At 38.5% G+C, this 17,500-nt stretch overlaps 1 protein-coding gene across 3 annotated transcripts in view; it reads right to left on the reverse strand.

The window, feature by feature from the left end:
* The window catches only part of LOC106868677 (fibroblast growth factor receptor 2), a 124,315-nt gene extending 111,066 nt beyond the window's left edge, over nt 1-13,249 (reverse strand). For all 3 annotated transcript variants that reach the window (XR_016237887.1, XM_089339575.1, XM_089339574.1), the window contains exon 1: nt 11,417-13,249. The gene's annotated coding sequence lies outside the window, so the exon portion shown is untranslated. The remainder of the gene's footprint in view (nt 1-11,416) is intronic.
* Nucleotides 13,250-17,500: the final 4,251 nt, after the last annotated feature.

A 17,500-nucleotide genomic window follows, 5' to 3' on the forward strand; every position in this document is an offset into this window, starting at 1 on the left:
AGGAATTGTATAAAAAGTATTTTGTGTAGAGGTATAACGAAGTTATCGCACATAAGTTTTTAGCAACAAAATCTTATATGGAGCACCACCCCCACCACCAGTCCATATGAACCCGGTTGAAAACCACAGCTCTTTGAGGTCACTCAAACCCGTCCTGTGTATCATATGTAATACTTAGGACACATTTCCCTGGCATCTATGCATCATATACGATAAGCATTCAGAAGAACTACATCGTAGCGGAGTTTTTCCAAGAATTATTTTCGTAATTCCTCGAAAACATGTATTTATTGGTGGTAGAGGCCCACACAATCACTCCAAATGTTGAGCTTCACTATCACCGCGGATTTCTAGTAGCGAACGCATGTCCTACAGGACATATTACCCCGGCGTCCATTTACGTTCTGAGTTCAAATTCCACCGAGGCCAACTTTGCCTTTCATTCTTTCAGGGTCAATAAAATAAGTACCAGTTCAGCACTGGGGTCAATGTAATCGTCTTACCCCATCCCCCCGAAATTACAGGTCTTGTGCCAAAATTTGAAACTCTTCCGGGCTGGCTGGTCTCGTATATCAGAAATGCTGAACTCTCATCTCTACAATTCCCACCATCCTTGTTGCATTCAACAACCCCCTTGCCCGCACTACCTCCCCCCATCCTTTTAGCCCTGCTTCTCCAAAACATCGGTCATCTGGAATCTTCCCCGCCCACAGCCCATGTCTTTTCTGCAGGTGTTGAACTTGCAACAGGTTAAACGAAATGATTACGGCATCAATCTTACGAGAGTCAAGAGGGGCCCCGCAAGGGCCATTGGCTCCGTCTCCAGTGTTTGTGTGTGTGTGTAGGAGTATGAAGAATGCACACATGTAATATATAACAGGGGGTCAAACATCTTACGTTTGTAATAGGCACCGCTGTCAAAATGTTCAAGACGAGAATGACACAAGCTATGCGGGTATGCAGTATATGTGTGTGTGTGCACGCATATACACGCGCGCATACGCACACACGTGTATGTGTGTATATATATGCATATGTATATGTATGTAAAACGTACACAGTCACACACACACAAGACGAACACGTATCCTCATCAATCATACAAGAAGGCAGTCAGAGAGATTAGCGAGAGAAACCGTTAAAGACAGCCGCGCGCACGCAGACACACACACACACACACACAGAGCAAACCGTTTTCCCCACTCTACAGATCTGCGACCATACGACATGAAAAGAATAGATAATTATGTGTGTGTATGTCTGTGTTTGCTATGTGCGTACGTGTATGTATATATGTGTGTGTGTGTGTGTGTGTGTGTGTGTGTGTATGTATATGTGTGTGTATATATTTATATATATATATATATATATATATATATATATATATATATATATATATATATATATATATATATATATATATTATGTGTGTGTGCGTGTATGTATGTATGTGCGCCTTCTGTGTCAAAAACGGGAGTTAGACATATATATATAACTGCTTTTTTTGACACAGAAGGCAACTAAAGCTAATACACACACACACACACACACACACACATACACACACTCGTACACAGACAAACACTGTAAAAAAGAAAACTGAATTCAATGGGGGAAGTGGTAGCAAGAAAAAAAAAACAAAATCCGAGAAACTCTATAAAATATAGCGAAATAAACCGCGCCACTCTGACATGTCAACAAGCAGCAAGAAAAAAAAAAACAGCGACAGCAGCAACAATATTAAGAAGAACAGCATCAGGTGTCACACTTTGTTTCTGTCACCTCTATCACACTCATACACACACATTAAAACAAACACATACGAACACATTGACACAAACGCCCATAAGCACCTCCAACAGGTGGAATTTTGGTTTCAGTGTGATTTCTTTTCAATACTGAGCAAGAAATGGAAAAACAGAACGATGCATTTGCACCTCCGTGTGTTTGTCTGTGTTCGAGCATCTGTGTGTGTGTTAGCTTTAATTGCTTTTCTGTGTCAAAAGAAGCAGTGTGTGTGTGCATCTCGTTAATTTCCCAGGCTCATCAGAAATGATTTACAGAAAATAATATAAATCTGGAAGTGAATGTTCTTTTGGTTTTCTATCTGTGTGTGTGTGTGTGTGTGTGTGTGTGTGGTGCGCGCCCATCATCGCTTGACAACCGATGTTGGTGCGTTTACGTCCCCGTAACTTAGCGTTTCGGCAACAGAGATCAATAGAATAAGTACTTGGCTTACAAAGAATAAGTCCCGGCGTGGATGCGTTTGACTAAAGGCGGTGCTCCAGCATGGCCGCAGTCAAATGATTGAAACCAATAGAAGAATATCCAATGGTGTTACACCGCTATATTTAGTGGCTGTTTAAGCAATGAGTCCGAGATGGTTGATGGGTTGGATATGGTACTGAAGAAGTTGATGAATACCACCTCTTGATCTCCTCCATTTTCTTACTGCCGTATAAATTAAGGGTAAAATAACTTTTTACCCTTACCCATTTATTACATTCAGTTATGTAATTGCCATGCAATGAAAAAACACTTGTGTATTAATAATTGGGTATTCTACCAGCAATATATTGGATAGATATTATCCCTTAGTTGGTTGGATTCACAACCTCTAACTCTCTTGGAATTATATATATATATGTGAATGAACTTCACTATGATTTTACATAAGTTTGTGAGGGAGAAACTGGCCTCTCTATCCAGCTGGCTAGGCTGGGTGGGGGAGCTTGTCTCCCCTTCACAAACTTAAGGACACAGTAATTGTGTCAAAGCCGACAGGAAGCGGTCCAGCTTCCTAGGGCTAAACAGCAGTAGTGTATTCCCTTGTTGGGATTGTCACATTAAGTTGACAATATACTACAACTTATATATATATTCGAGTATGAATGTTGGCGTATGTATTTAGGTATGTGCGTGTGCGAATGTCAGTGTGTGTGTTCATGAGTGGTCGAGATTGTGTTTGTGTGTAAGATCTTAAAACAAGTTGGGTGGGATTTGTTTATCAACTTGACAGTCTTTTAAGGCTTAGATTTCGTTTATCCATGCACCTATACACACACACACACACACACACACACACACACACACACACACACACACACACACACACAAACACACACGTGATCTATTTTTCCAATCTGAATGCATCATTCCAAATACTGTCTAGATTTACCTGGGATTATACTTAAGGTGCTATACCTTCACAGAAATACAGACTAACCTCCATACCCTCTCGACCAAGATGATCTGTGAGCTTTAATCGTCTGTCTTTATTCTTCTATGTCGAGTTTTATTCTTTTATACACTGTGAATTCTCTGTCTGGAACTTTCCTGTTTATACACCTGGTCTCCGATGACGGTTTACTCGGTGTATGGAGATGTTGAGCCATCACCTGGGATACCCCAGAAACAGCTGTAAGACATTAATTACTTCTACTTCTCAATTTTTGATTCACCTTTACTCTAATTAAATATTCTAAATGACCTGAGATACTCGTCCTGCCTTGGTTTCGTTTTCCCTTTTCTTTAATATGTGCGTATGTATATATGTGTGTATGTAATGTGTGAGTACCTATGTATTTATGCATGTGTGTGTTGTGTGAATGTGTGTGTGTGTGTGTCTGTACTTTTGTTTTGATATCACATGATGGTTGTAAGCAAGTACCACCGTCATAAAAGCGAAAATGTCAGCCATGAAAAACAAACATGTCTGCACAAGGGAAAATATTTACTTGCTAACCGGTAAGAGTTGGCGAGAAGAAGGGCATCCAGCCGTAGAAAATCTGCCTCAACAGATTCTGTCTAACCCATGCAAGCATGGAAAAATAGACGTTAAGTGATGATTATGATGATGATGGTGGTAGTGGTAGTGATCGTGACGATGGTAGAGGGTGATTTGGAGGGTGCTGTTTCTTCTTGCGGGTCGTACAAGTTACCTGGTTGGGTGTATGCTTTAAGTGTGTGTGCATGTGTGTGGTCTGTGACATAACGACATGTTGGAGGGCCTCGATTTTACTACAGTCGTGATACATGGGAATGTAAAAGAGAGATAAGAGATTCTGTACCAACCCAGTCGTTCATCCACCCATCTATCCATCCATCCATCCACCCACTGCCAACACACTCTATCTCACACCATCACAGCCGATCTCAGACTGCGATAGCAAAGGATATATGAATGAGGAGTGGTTGCTTGGCAGAGATTAAAAAAAGAGTGCGTGTGTGTGTGTGTGTGTGTGTGTGTGTGTGTGTGTGTGTGTGTGTGTTATTTAGAATTGATTCGGCTCCGTGCTACTTCAAGTTTCACAGGCCCCTAACAGGAGCCCGACTCTTTCAAGCTTCTGGAATGCCAAATACATATGTATGCATGCATGTACGTACGTATGTATGTATGCACGTATCTATGCATGCATGTATGTATGTACCTATGTATGTATGTTTCGCTTAGGTACAGTGATACTAATGACCTAGTGTTCGAACTCAATACACATTTGCTGCTGAGCTAACCCTCAGTCGAGTACACAGCAGTAATAAGAAATTTATTGAATGACAAAGGAACAAAAGATTATGAAATGAACTTCATTAGCTTGGAGCTGTTTCTGCTATACGTTGCAATGCACTGGAATTGAGAGATTTTTAGAATGGTCTTTAAAAAGTCTGCCAAGATTGTGAGGGTGCAATTTATGGCGAAGTTTTAGAATAGCTTTTGAAATCCCACACCTCATGGGGAAATAAAATCGTTTTTTCCTTCAATTTTAAAAATTTATTTTATTTTATTATGTGTTTGTCTTTTTTTTAAAGTATTTTAGTGTTTCATACCAGGGAAATTAGGATTCGGAAAAAAAATTACCTTTTCCTTCACAATTTCATCCAATCAAAAAAAAAAAAAAATTATGATTTACTGACCATCAATGTCTATATCTATATATCTAGATCTATATCTATCTATCTATCTATCTATCTATCTATCTATCTATCTATCCATCTCTCTCTCTCTCTCTCTCTCTCTCTGTATATATATATATATATATATATATATATATAGTTGAAATCTACAGAAAAACAAAAGACCAAGACAGGTGTATAAACAACAAGCAGATGTATAAGTATTAGTTTGACGCTCGGGAAAGTGAGAAAGTCTTTTACATTTCGAGCCTACGCTCTTCAACAGAAAGGAACACGAGGAAATAAAAAGAGAGAATAAAAAATCTTGTGGATTTAGCGATCATTGTATAAAGAATATCAGCGGTTTAGTTTACTGGCGATCTAAACCAATAGGTACGCGGTGTAAGGGATAAAATTGGTCATCCGTTAGTTTCCAAGTTCACAGCTGAGGCTGGAGCTGGATTTATTTTTTAATGCCTGGTACTTGTTCTGTCGGATTTTATTGCCGAACCGCTAAATTTCGGGAACGCAAGCAAACCAACATCGATTGACAAGCGAGTGGGGGAAACACATACATAAACATACACGCACACACGTATGTGTGCGTATGTATGTATGTATGTATGTATGTATGTGTGAATGAATGTGTGTATTCGACGGGCTTCTTTCAGTTTCCGTCTACTAAATCTACGCACAAAACTTCGGTTAGGTCGGGGACATGGAAGCACACACATTTTATGTGCGCGAGTATTTTCTTTGGCTTTAAACAGAGAGAGAGAGAGCAACGGAGAGGGAATGGATTGGAATAAAACGGTAGAATCAGCCGTTATAAACAACACCACCCCCACTTTAAAAGACCGGCCTACTTTCTCAGAAGTAATCAATGAAAAGAGAGAACGTCACAACTATCTTCCCGCCCACTAATACAGTCCACTGCGATATGATTAAAAGAGCGCCGATGTAAAACGCTATCATAGAAATGGGTTTGAAGAATTTTTCTTTATCCAATCTCTTTTATGCATTTATGTATGAGGAAAAATATTGCGTGTGTACGTCTATGCCTACATATACACGCACACATATACACACAGACTCACACGCACGCGATTATACATATATAATCAGAAAAAAAAAACAACGTGATGTTTTTGTTATAAGATTGTATAGGTAATTAATATCAGATACTAATAACAAAGTTTTTATATGTAATTGTATTCTGCATTATATACGCGCGCGTGTGTGTGTTACGAGTGTATATATATATAATACACATGTATGCACTCTATAAGTACATATGTATATGTATATATATGTGTAAATGTGTGTATATATATATATATACATGTATATGTCTATATATATATGTGTGTATATATATGCATATATATATATATATATATATATATATATATATATATATATATATATATATATATATATATATATATATATATATATATGTATATATATATATATATATATACGTATATATATATGTATAAACTACGCATTATCAAAGTAGTGGTACATCTATCTACCTATCTGACTATTTGACTGTATTTGCATGTGTGTGTGTGTGTAAGTTATGTATGTATACACACACACACATATACTATATACCATTGCCACTAGTTTGATAATGGAGTAAATCAGTGCCTACACTATTCATCCAATATGCAGACTACACACACACACGCGTGTATGTGTGTGCGTGTGTTGTCCCATAGGGTACTAATTAGTGTTAGAACATTTCCCGCTAGTGAAGCCAGGAAGTAAATAAACCTGATATTTCACAGCTTTTAAAAACTATAGTCGAGCTGTGGTGGAGACGGTAGCAGTGGCGGTGTAAAGTTTGTGTGTGTGAGTGCTAATAGACATACGCACACACGTTTTCACTTCACTTCCAACTATCCTTCTCACTCTATAAAACAATCTCGTTAAAAATGTTAGCAAAATAAACCGATGACTTTGCAAGGAACCTCCGCTTTTTCCTTCTTATTCCACGCGTGGCTTAGTGGTTATGCTAATCAGCTCTCAATCGTAAGGTTCCGAGTTCAATTCCCGGCCATGCATTATGCCCTTAAGCAACAGACGACGTTGCTCTTGTCCACTGAGCTAGCAAAAACGTGAAGTACCCCTATTTCAAAAGGCCGGCCTTGTCTAAAAATATTCGCGAATAAACCGATGACTTTGTAAGGCACCTCCGCTGTTTCCTTATTCCACGCATGGCTTACTGGTTATGCTAATCGGCTCATAATCGTAAGGTCTTGAGTTCAATTCCCGGCCATGCATTGTGCCCTTGAGAAACAGACTTGATTTCACGTTGCTCTAGTCCCCTGAGCTGGCAAAAGCGTATAGTATCCCTATTTCAAAAGGCCGGCCTTGTCACATCCTGAATCTCACCGAGAACTTACATTAAGAGCACAATGTGTCCGTGGAGTGCTCTGCCACTTGCACGTTAATCTCATGAGCAGGCTGTTCCGTTGATCGGATCAACTGGAACCCTCATCGTTGTAACCGGCGGAATGCCTGTTTGCGCTTCACTCTACTAGCACTACTACTGCTTCTCGTTACGGCATAAACATCACAACTTCCAATTATTACTCACCCTTTTCCGAAATCAGAGGTGCGCCTCTATAATAGCCTAAGCAGTTTTTCTCTGGGTTCGGATGAACCACGGAACAGCTGCATGCAAAATATATTTCATTCTTTTACTTGATTCATTCGATGGGGTGTGGCCATGCTGCTGCACCGCCTTCAAGCGTTTAGTGAAACAGATTTGCACCAGTAGTTATTTGAAATCTCGCACTCATTCTATCGGCTTTTTGCCGAACCGGTAGATTACGGAGTCGTAAACACACCAACACCGGCCAGGCGTTGGGAGCACAAACACATATACATATATACAAATGTATATATATGATTTTTTTTTTTTTTGCATCGGTGCTCTATATGTCGAAACGATCGTAGTGAATAATAAAGAGTCTCGTGAATTCCATTTTCTGTCTCTCATAGTTTTTATAAATTCTACAGACAAAGTTATTTCTGAAATAAACCCAGTGGCATATACTTCCATCTTGTTGATGACTTGGATTAGTGAAGAACTCCAGGTAATCTTTTGGTAGGTTCCAAGGTTATGGTTCATCACAATATCATAAATACTTAATATTCAATTTTATTTATTCATTGCAATTATGAATGCTGCGAGTTAAAAATCACCGTTTTTCCCCCCAACATTTGTCTATGAGAAGTCTCATATAAAATATTTTTTTGTTTTAATCTTGGAATTATATGGGTTTTGATTTACTGTCAGGTGACTTTTGGTCAACCCTGTATGTATATGAGTAAACATACACACACATACATGTGTGAGAGACTCTGTAGTACTCACTATACCAAAGTCAGTCTTTTACATCTTTACTCACAGCAGACACTAATAATTAATCTACAACATACAGCTCTTCTAATCCGATGCCATGCAAACACAAACCATTTCTGTCAGGTCAGTTGACTGTTTAAAATGACCTCTGTTCTACTGACTTAAAAACAAAACAAACAAACAAAAAACTTCGACTTCCAGACATTATTTGAAATGAAAAAAAAAAAATCAAAATCAAAACGGTGAAACATCTTAATGAAATTTTCCTTACACCCAGCCAGATTTTCCAATTTCTTTATCCTTAATCCGTGAAGACGCACGGATGAGTGCCTAAGCAGTTGCATTAACGATCGTAAATTCGTCCCCTCGATTCTCGGACTGGTCATTTACGATGTGTTGTGTTGTGTTCTTGAGCAAAACACTTCATTTCACGTTGTCCCAATCCACTCAGCTGCAAATGACTAAACGGGCGATGAACTGGCGTCCTATCCAGGGAGAATGTTGTGATCTCGCTCATTTTCTGCGTTATAGAAACCCGAGTCATGGAAACTGAGTAAATGGCCCTACGAGTCTTAAGACTCGAGTCGGTACTTGGTTAAAAAAAAAATTTTTTTATCTACGTTACTCTTCTTTAATCCCAATCACCCCTGTATGAGCCGTATTGGCTTATTGTTAGAGCATCGAACAATGAGCCGTATTGGCTTATTGTTAGAGCGTCGAACAAACTGCTTTACGATATTTCTCAAGGTCCCTCACGTTCTGAATTCAAATTCTTCTTAAGTCAACTTTGCTTAATCCTTTCAAGGGTCGGTAAAGAACTAGCCAAACACTCCTTCTCCCCCACACCAACTTCATATACAGATTATTTCCAGGCCTTTCTGTCTGTTAGAAGCAACTATTTTCGAGAACTGTGGTAATTTTATGCATATTTTCCCCTAGATGCATGTCTATACATACATGTGTAATAGTAAGAAACTCCAGAGGGAGCCGAACAGCAGGTCTGCTTCTTCAGAGAAAAATCATCCCCTCCTGCCTCATACAAGTGCTTTGGCCCTGAACTCTACACATTCAAGGTGGCCGGGTCGCATCCAGGACGTGAGTTCAGTATACTCCACTGGTGCCACGTTCTGTGCTATTGTTTGCGACTTCAACCCTCTATGATTAAGGTGTCTCAGAACCAAAGGATCTTGTGTGTTGTATAATCAGTTCAAGGTTTTCGGATAGTTGGTCCTGAAAGACCTCACGAGAAAAATCAAGGGCAAAAATACAAAAATATACTTTTAAAAAAATGGAAATCGGAATCTTAATTTCCATTGCAAGAAATCACAGGAATATTAAAAAGACAAAAAAAAACAGAGAGAAAGAAAGAAACTGAAGGAATAAAAAGCTATTTTCTTCCCCCTTTTCCATGTGGTATGGAATTTCGAAGGACAGCTATTCCACAACTCCGTCGTTCCCACAAAGTAGGATTTGAAATACATGAGGGTGACGAAAAGTTCCTGACTTTGCGCAAAAGAAAATACAGGAGGATCAGTTAATTACGATTTTATTCACCATATTCCCCTCTCTGATTCACGCACTCATTGCTGCTGTCCTTCAGTTTTTCTAAGCCCTGTAAAGGAACTCAGAAGGCAGGGCATCCAACCAGGCCATTCGCGACATCCTTAAAGCCAGCACCGCCTCGTAAAATTGTAGAATTCTTTGGGTATGTCACTCTCTTTAGACTCCCGCCACAAATGAATAAAATTTTGTTGGGTTTTTTTTTTAACTCGCAAAGCTTCTGTTGAAGCACGACATTCGTTGGCTCTAGGAGAGCACTTTTAAAAGTTTAGCGAAATAATAAATTGTAATATTCATATCTTTTCGCCGATGTCGACTTTGCCTTTCATCCTGTCGGAGAAAGGAGACAAAGAGGTAGTGATTGATAACAGATAAAAATTGTTCAAAGGACATTTATACAATAGATGCATCCAATTAGTGCTCAGGTGAAAACAATTGCCTAAATTGCGAGGTGAATAAAATACCAATAGTTGACTCTGAGCACTGATTGTATGGATCTATTGAAATATTCTTATCTGTTATCTCTGTCTCAAGCTATATCTACCCATCTCTACTTCGACACACACACACACACACACACACACACACACACACACACACACATATAATAAAGCTCAACGTCTGTGTACCTATGGGTCAAATATTCCTTTTCTAATACATAAAATTACGTTACAAAGTCTATAATGAGATATGCATTGTTGAAGTTTTGTAGGACACTTATTCCAAGAACATGTACTAAAATTCTATGTACCTTCCATGAAATGTGGATGTATTTGCACTTTCAAAGGGGCTCTGTCCTGTGTTACAAACCCCATTAGGTGGGGAGGTGTTAAATGATGGTCCAGATGGACTATATGTAATCTGAACCGTCCCCCCCCCTTATTTATTATTTTTTTAAAGGAATCCCACGTTTTAGGCTATGGAGATTCCGATTCTGAAAAAAAAATTTCAAAAATCTCAAATTCAAAATTTCGATCTCCCCCCCCCCCCCATTTCCTCATTTTAAAATATTTTCCGGAGTATTTAGAATATTAATTGCGATTCTTTAATCCAAGAAATTTGGAATTGTGTAAATGTATGAATTTTAAACATACACACACAGAGAAAATCTGCCTTTTATAGTATAGATGCACACAAATATAATAACGATGTATAATTTAAACAAAGCATCATGCTTTTATTATTAAAGAGAAAAACGAAGAAAAAAAATAAATCTGGTCCCACACTCACATCGTAAACCTGTTGCATACACACAACAGATTACAATACACACACATGCACACGCACGCTGACACACACAAACACACACACATAACGCACGCGCGCACTCTTTCTCATACAACCGACATCTCATTCACACCCACACGCTTACAATTACAAGTACACACATCATGCATCGAAATGTTTTTTTTTCTTTTTTTCTTGAATCTCAACTAAATGTTACAGCAAACATTGATGATGATAAACACAATAATAATTAATCAATTAATGAAATAATTACAGTTATATCATTGACTAAGTTTTGTTAATTTTTCCTTTCTTTTGTAACATAAACTATAAAAACAAAAAAACAACTCAATACTTTACCTGAACGTAAAAGAAACTCGTCGGAATTAAGCAAATATCCAAATGCGATAAACAGAAGAATAACTGTTACAGTTTAAGTCCGAGATAAGAAGACAAACCAATACATAATACTTGAAAAAGGATAAAATTCTCCTTTAGATATATTCATATGTATATATATGTATATATATCGTTCTTTCTCTTCCTGTATGCGTGATGGGTATTATCTTGTTTTAAACTTACTCTTATTCTTTCTTTATAAAAACAAGTCCTTTCCGTTTTTGTCCTGTGCGAGAGTATATGCACAAGTATTCCTGGTAAAGCGATTTCCGTGCTTACTTAGAATATACGTAAAAAAGTATCCCAGGGTAAGAAATATAGAAAGCGAATGTGTTTCGTTGTTTATGAAGTGAAGTACTGAAAAATAATGACTTAAAATTTGATGATTTTTACTTGTGTTTTGCTTTCCTTTAAATATTGGACTTAATAATGTAACATTGATTTTCCAATGTTTATTACTTATTATGCTATATCGAATTAAATTTGAATTAAAAACAATTATATATTATATATTACTTAAGATACATGTTGGGATATAAATATAAATAAGAGGCAAGTTTTCTTTACGTCTATTGTTTTCTGTTAAGATACTTCCCGTTCGTGACTGATGATTGCCTATGTTAGCTAAATTTAATTTGAAATTATCACATATATTTAATATTTGAAATTACATAATTAGCAAGCTAGGGAAGGTGAGAGGTGGGTGTAAACGTATATTAAATTAAACGCTTATTTTATATATAAATTAAGCTATTTTCAGGGGAGCTTTCCTTAATGTAATGTTGGTGTGTTTGTTTAGAGAATTGTAACATGTTTGTTTCCTCCGAGCCCGTCTGTAAGCGGGACTGCAAGTACACACGACTAGTGTTAATGAATAAACAAGAAGAAAAAAAAGAGAAAAAGCCGAACCAACAGAGGAATTGATAAAAAAAAACCGGGCACCAGAAAAAAAAAAGAAGAAAAAGCACAACCCACCAAACTAGCCAAGATAGGTAGGTAGGACGGTATGGTGGTGGGTAGGCTGGTTGGCTGGTTGGCTGGCTGGCTGGTTGGTTGGTTGGTAGGTAAGGCAGGAAGGCAAGTGCGTGAGTGTGTATGTGTGTGAGTGTCAGTAAGTATATATATATGTATAAATATGTGTGTGTGTGCGCGTTATGTGTGAGTGTTTAATGTATGTGTGAGTGCTTAATAGTGTGTGTGTGTGTATAAGTAATGCATACCAATAGATGAAGGTGAGGGAGGGAGGCTATAGAAGAGTATAAGAGGAGAAGGGGAGGAGGAAAAGGGGAGAAAGAGAGAAACAAAACATGACGGAGGTCGAGGAGGAGGAGAAAGGTGGTAGTTGTAGTGAGGGGAAGGTAAAACAGAGACAGTGGTAAATGTATGATGTATCTGTATATATCTATCTATGTGTGTGTACGTGTGTGTGTTTGTGTGTGTTTCTATTAGATAGAGTAAATGTATATGTGTGTGTATATATACATATCTCTCTCTCTCTCTCTCTATATATATATCCGGTGTGACCGTGTATATGTATGTATATATATATATATATATATATTTGTTGTGCGGGCGTGTGTGTGTCTGTGTATCTCGTATGTGTGTATATGTATTTCATGTGTGTGCGCGCGCGTGTAATAAAAATGTGTAACAAAACTCGTGTATGGGTATGTGGGAGTATGTGTGTGTGTGTGTGTGTGTGTGTGTGTGTGTGTGTTTACGTGTGCAAAGAAAGAAATAAGAAACGTGTGTGTTTGTGTGTGTGTGTATGTGTTTACGAAGAAAACAAGGAGTAGGAAAGAATGAGCTAAGTGTGTGTGTGTGTGTGCTTAAAAAATAGCAGAGAGGGTGTATATGTTTATGCGTTTCTGTGCGTGTGTGTATGTGTGTGTGTGAGAGAGAGAGAGAGAGAGAGAGAGAGAGAGGGAGGAAGAAGGTGAAGATACACTGAGAGAGTAAAAGATTGTGAGAAAGAGAGGGAGAAAGAGAAAGAAACGAAATGTGTGTGGTTGTGTATATGTGCATGTGTGTGCGTACGTGTGTGTGTGTTGACGTTGAAGAAAGCCATGGAGGAAGGGGAGAAAGAAAGTAGAATGAAGCTGGAGAAAGACAGAAAGATGTAGAAAACAAATAAAGCCAGAGAGAGAGAGAGTGAGTGAGCTGGAGATGAAAGAGAGCAACATATGATAGGGAGAGTAAGAGAGAAAGAGTAAGGTAGGAGAGAGAGGGTGAGAGAAATGAAAAAGTAAGTTTGAAGTGTGGAAGGGTGAGAAAGGTAACAGGCAAAGCTTGGTAAAGATAAAGAGAGAGAGAGAGAGAGAAAGTAAATGATGGGGAGGGAGAGATAACAGAAAGAGAGATAATATGAGAGAGAGAGAGTAAAGTGGGAGAAGGGGGTTAGGGAGATGAGAGAGTGTGTGAGAGAGAAAGGATGAGAGAGTGAGAGAAGTTAAGTGTGAAGAGAGTTGATAGTGGTGCTGATGATGGTGAGAATGAAAGTAAAAGAAAAGGTATAAAAAGGTATAAGAATGGGAGGGAGCGAAAGAGAGAGAGAGAGAGGGAGGAAGAGAAAGTGTATAAAAACGATTGAAAGAAAATAGGGGAAGCGTCTGAACGGTAGCTGTGAGGATTACATGTAATATGAGAGAGTAACGAGGAGGAAGGGGATGCCAAAAGGAAAGAGGAGAAATGAGGGAGAGAGAGATATAGAGAGACAGAGAGAGAGAGATATAGAGAGACAGAGAGAGAGAGAGAGAGAGAGAGACAGAGAGAGAGGGGGGGAGAAGTAAAGGTGAAAGATGTAGCGGAAAGTGAGGAAGGGGAGGGGAGAAAGTAATAGCCGTGAGGGTAAAAGTCAAGGTGTGGTGGAAGGTAAGGGGTGATGTTGAGATAAGGGAAGTCTAAAGAGAAGGGGGGAAAGGTGGAGGGCACGCTAGTGACCGCAATGGTGATGGGGGGGGGGGGGGGGGGGTATTTAAATGAGAGAAGAAGAAGAAGAAGAGGTGATTGATGACGGAAAAGCGATACTAAGGTTAATAAAGGAGAAAATTAAAATAATCGAGAGAGAGGTGAAAAGGTTGGATATATATATATATATATATATATAATTTATATATATATATATATATATATATATAATTTATATAAGGGCATTAACTATATAGTAATGCCTCACGCTTAGAGGGACTAAATAAGACTTATTTAGTCCCTCTAAGCGTGAGGCATTACTATATAGTTAATGCCCTTATATAAATTATTATATATTTATGGGAAAAAAACGATGGGTTTTTTTTCCTTATGGAGTTTTTTCACGCTGACTACTTGATAAGTTCTTATAAAGATTTTATCCTATATATATTATATATATATATATATATATATATATATATCAGTGCAATAAGATATTATAATTATATGTTAATATATTAAGATATATTAAATGCATTATAATATAGGTGGCTCGTTAGCAATTAGAAACCAAAAAGGAATTCATAAATGAGGGTGCAAAATAGCACCGGCGATTGCTAGAAATGAGAGTCAGAATTTAACTTGGAAAGCCACTGAAGGCAGTCACATTAGCCTTTGTCCAACTATTTCATTCTGTGAGTTTATCTCACAAGGGGAAAGACCGTTTAACTTGATGTGTCCGAACCCCGTGACTATCATAAGGTTGGTGCCTTTAGTGGTTTCGGGAGTTAAATTTGTATGTATATGTGTATGTATGTATGTATGTATGTATGTATGTATGCATGCATGCACGGACGTACATATATATGGATGTATGTCATTGTTCAGTTTTATTTCAAGATTTCTTGCCAATAGAGAGAGCGCCGGTTTCTAACCTAGATCCAAGGCTCCTTCTTTGGAATTTCAACATCAGCAACAGGGTATTTTTGTATGTATGTATATGTGCAGATTTGCATGTATGTATATATGTATGCATGCATGCGTTTATGTATGTATGCATGTAGTTTAAGGCAAGATTAACAAAGAAAAAGTACGGCATTCATTGAGAAATAAATATCGTTAAATGATATGTATATGTCTTTGTTTGTTCCCGCCATCGCTTGACAGCCGATGTTGGTTTGTTTGCGTCATTAACTTAGCAGTTCGGTATGACAAACTTTTCTACTATAAACACAAAGCCTGAAATTTTGGGGAGGAGGCCAGTCGATTAGATCTACTTCAGTACGCAACTGGTACTTAATTTATCGACCGCCCCCAAAAGGATGAAAGGCAAAGTCGACTTCGGCGGAATTTGAACTCAGAACGTAAAGACAGACGAAATGCCGCTAAGCATTTCACCCAGCGTGCTAACGTTTCTGCCAGCACGCCGCCTGGTGTCGGCATGACAAACCGATAGAATAAATACGAAGCTTAAGTTTTGGGGGTCGATGATTCGTTCGACAAAAGCCCTTCAAGGTGGTGCTCCAGCATGGCCGCAGTCCACTGACTGGAACAAGTAAAAGAATAAAAGATAAACAGAGATAGAGTAACGGAAAGGAAGAATGGCGAGAGAGGAGTCAAAAAGTCGGGAGACGAAGTGGCAGTACCTCAATGAGAGAGGGAAAAGAGGGGAGTCAAGTTGAGGGCTGAGTGAAAGGATATGGAATAAAGAGGAAGTTGGAGGAAGGGGAGAATGTTTGGAGAATGTTAAGAGGTTAAGACAGTTGTTTAAAGTTAAATATACAAGGGAAAATAGGGAGAACAAATAAAGGGGGGAAGAGAGAGAGAGAAGGAAAAGGGACGAAGGGATAAATGTAAAATACGCCAACAAAGAGGTTGGTGGGAAAGGATAGGATGCGGCATGAAGAGAAGAAAAGCAATCATAAAAGGAAAAAAAGAGAATGAGAGGAACGAGGGAGGGGAAAGGCAGTGGAGAAGGAAAAGCTGAGAAGGTAAGGAGAGGTGTAATGAAAGAGGAAAAGAGAGAGGAAGGGGAGGAAACGGTAGCCGATGGAAGTAAAAAGACAGATCAAAATTTGTGAGACGGAAGCAACAGGCAACATTATCTATCAATCTATCTATCTATTTATCTGCGTGTGGGACGAGTCAGTTTATCAACCGAGTCTATCGTGAATATTCCTTGAAACGGGAAGGAAGAGCCATTTTCATCGTACTTGTGGCTATGGCGAAAGAATGTGTATGGTGGACGCATCTGAAAGGTCGAGAGACAAACACTTTCCTCTCTGGTGAATCTCTCATCAACTTCTTCAAGTATCACCGAGAAGGGGGCTTCATGGGGGAAAAGGTTCTTCTCTCCCTCTGGTGGGATTGCAAAGGAGTAATTCACTTTGAATTGTTACCACCTGATGCAACAATCAATGCTCAAGTCTACTGTCAGCAATTAGGGCGTTTGAACCAAGCTTTGAAGAGAAAAATGACCCGCTTTAGTGAATCGAAAAGGAGTGATGTTTCATCAGGACAATGCGCGACCCCACATTGCAAAGATCGGAGAGCTTGGTTGGGAAAAAATTCCTCATCCACCTTATTCTCCCGACCTTGCTCCTTCAGACTACCATTTGTTTCGTAGTTTACAGAATCATTTCGGGGACATAACTTTCGAAAGCCAAGAGGAGATCGAAACTGACATTTCAGAGTTCTTCGCTTTGAAACCAAAAGAGTTTTACGTCGTTGTCAAGCGATAGCGGGGAGGAGGAAAAACACAGACACACAAACATATACACATATATATATATACGATGGGCTTCTTTCAGTTGCCGTTTACTAAGGCTTTACCTGAAGGCTTTGGTCAGCCCAAGGCTATAGTAGAAGACATTTGCTCAAGGTGCTATGCAGTGGGACTGAAACCTGAACCATGTGGTTGGGAAGCAAGCTTCTTACCACACAGCCACGCCTGCGCCTTTATTATATTTCGTTTTATGTGTTTACAACATATATATTTTCAACTACGTTTTAAATCTTCTATTCACTACATTTACATAACTAGTTTATTTCAATGCTTTATTGCTTTTTAAATTCCATAGTTTTTTGGGTAGCAATGTGCGATTTGATCGCATTTCTCTATTTTCTGTATTTCATTTA

This window comes from Octopus bimaculoides, chromosome 22 (assembly GCF_046866305.1).
Source record: "Octopus bimaculoides isolate indiv1 chromosome 22, ASM4686630v1, whole genome shotgun sequence".
Taxonomy (NCBI): domain Eukaryota; kingdom Metazoa; phylum Mollusca; class Cephalopoda; order Octopoda; family Octopodidae; genus Octopus; species Octopus bimaculoides.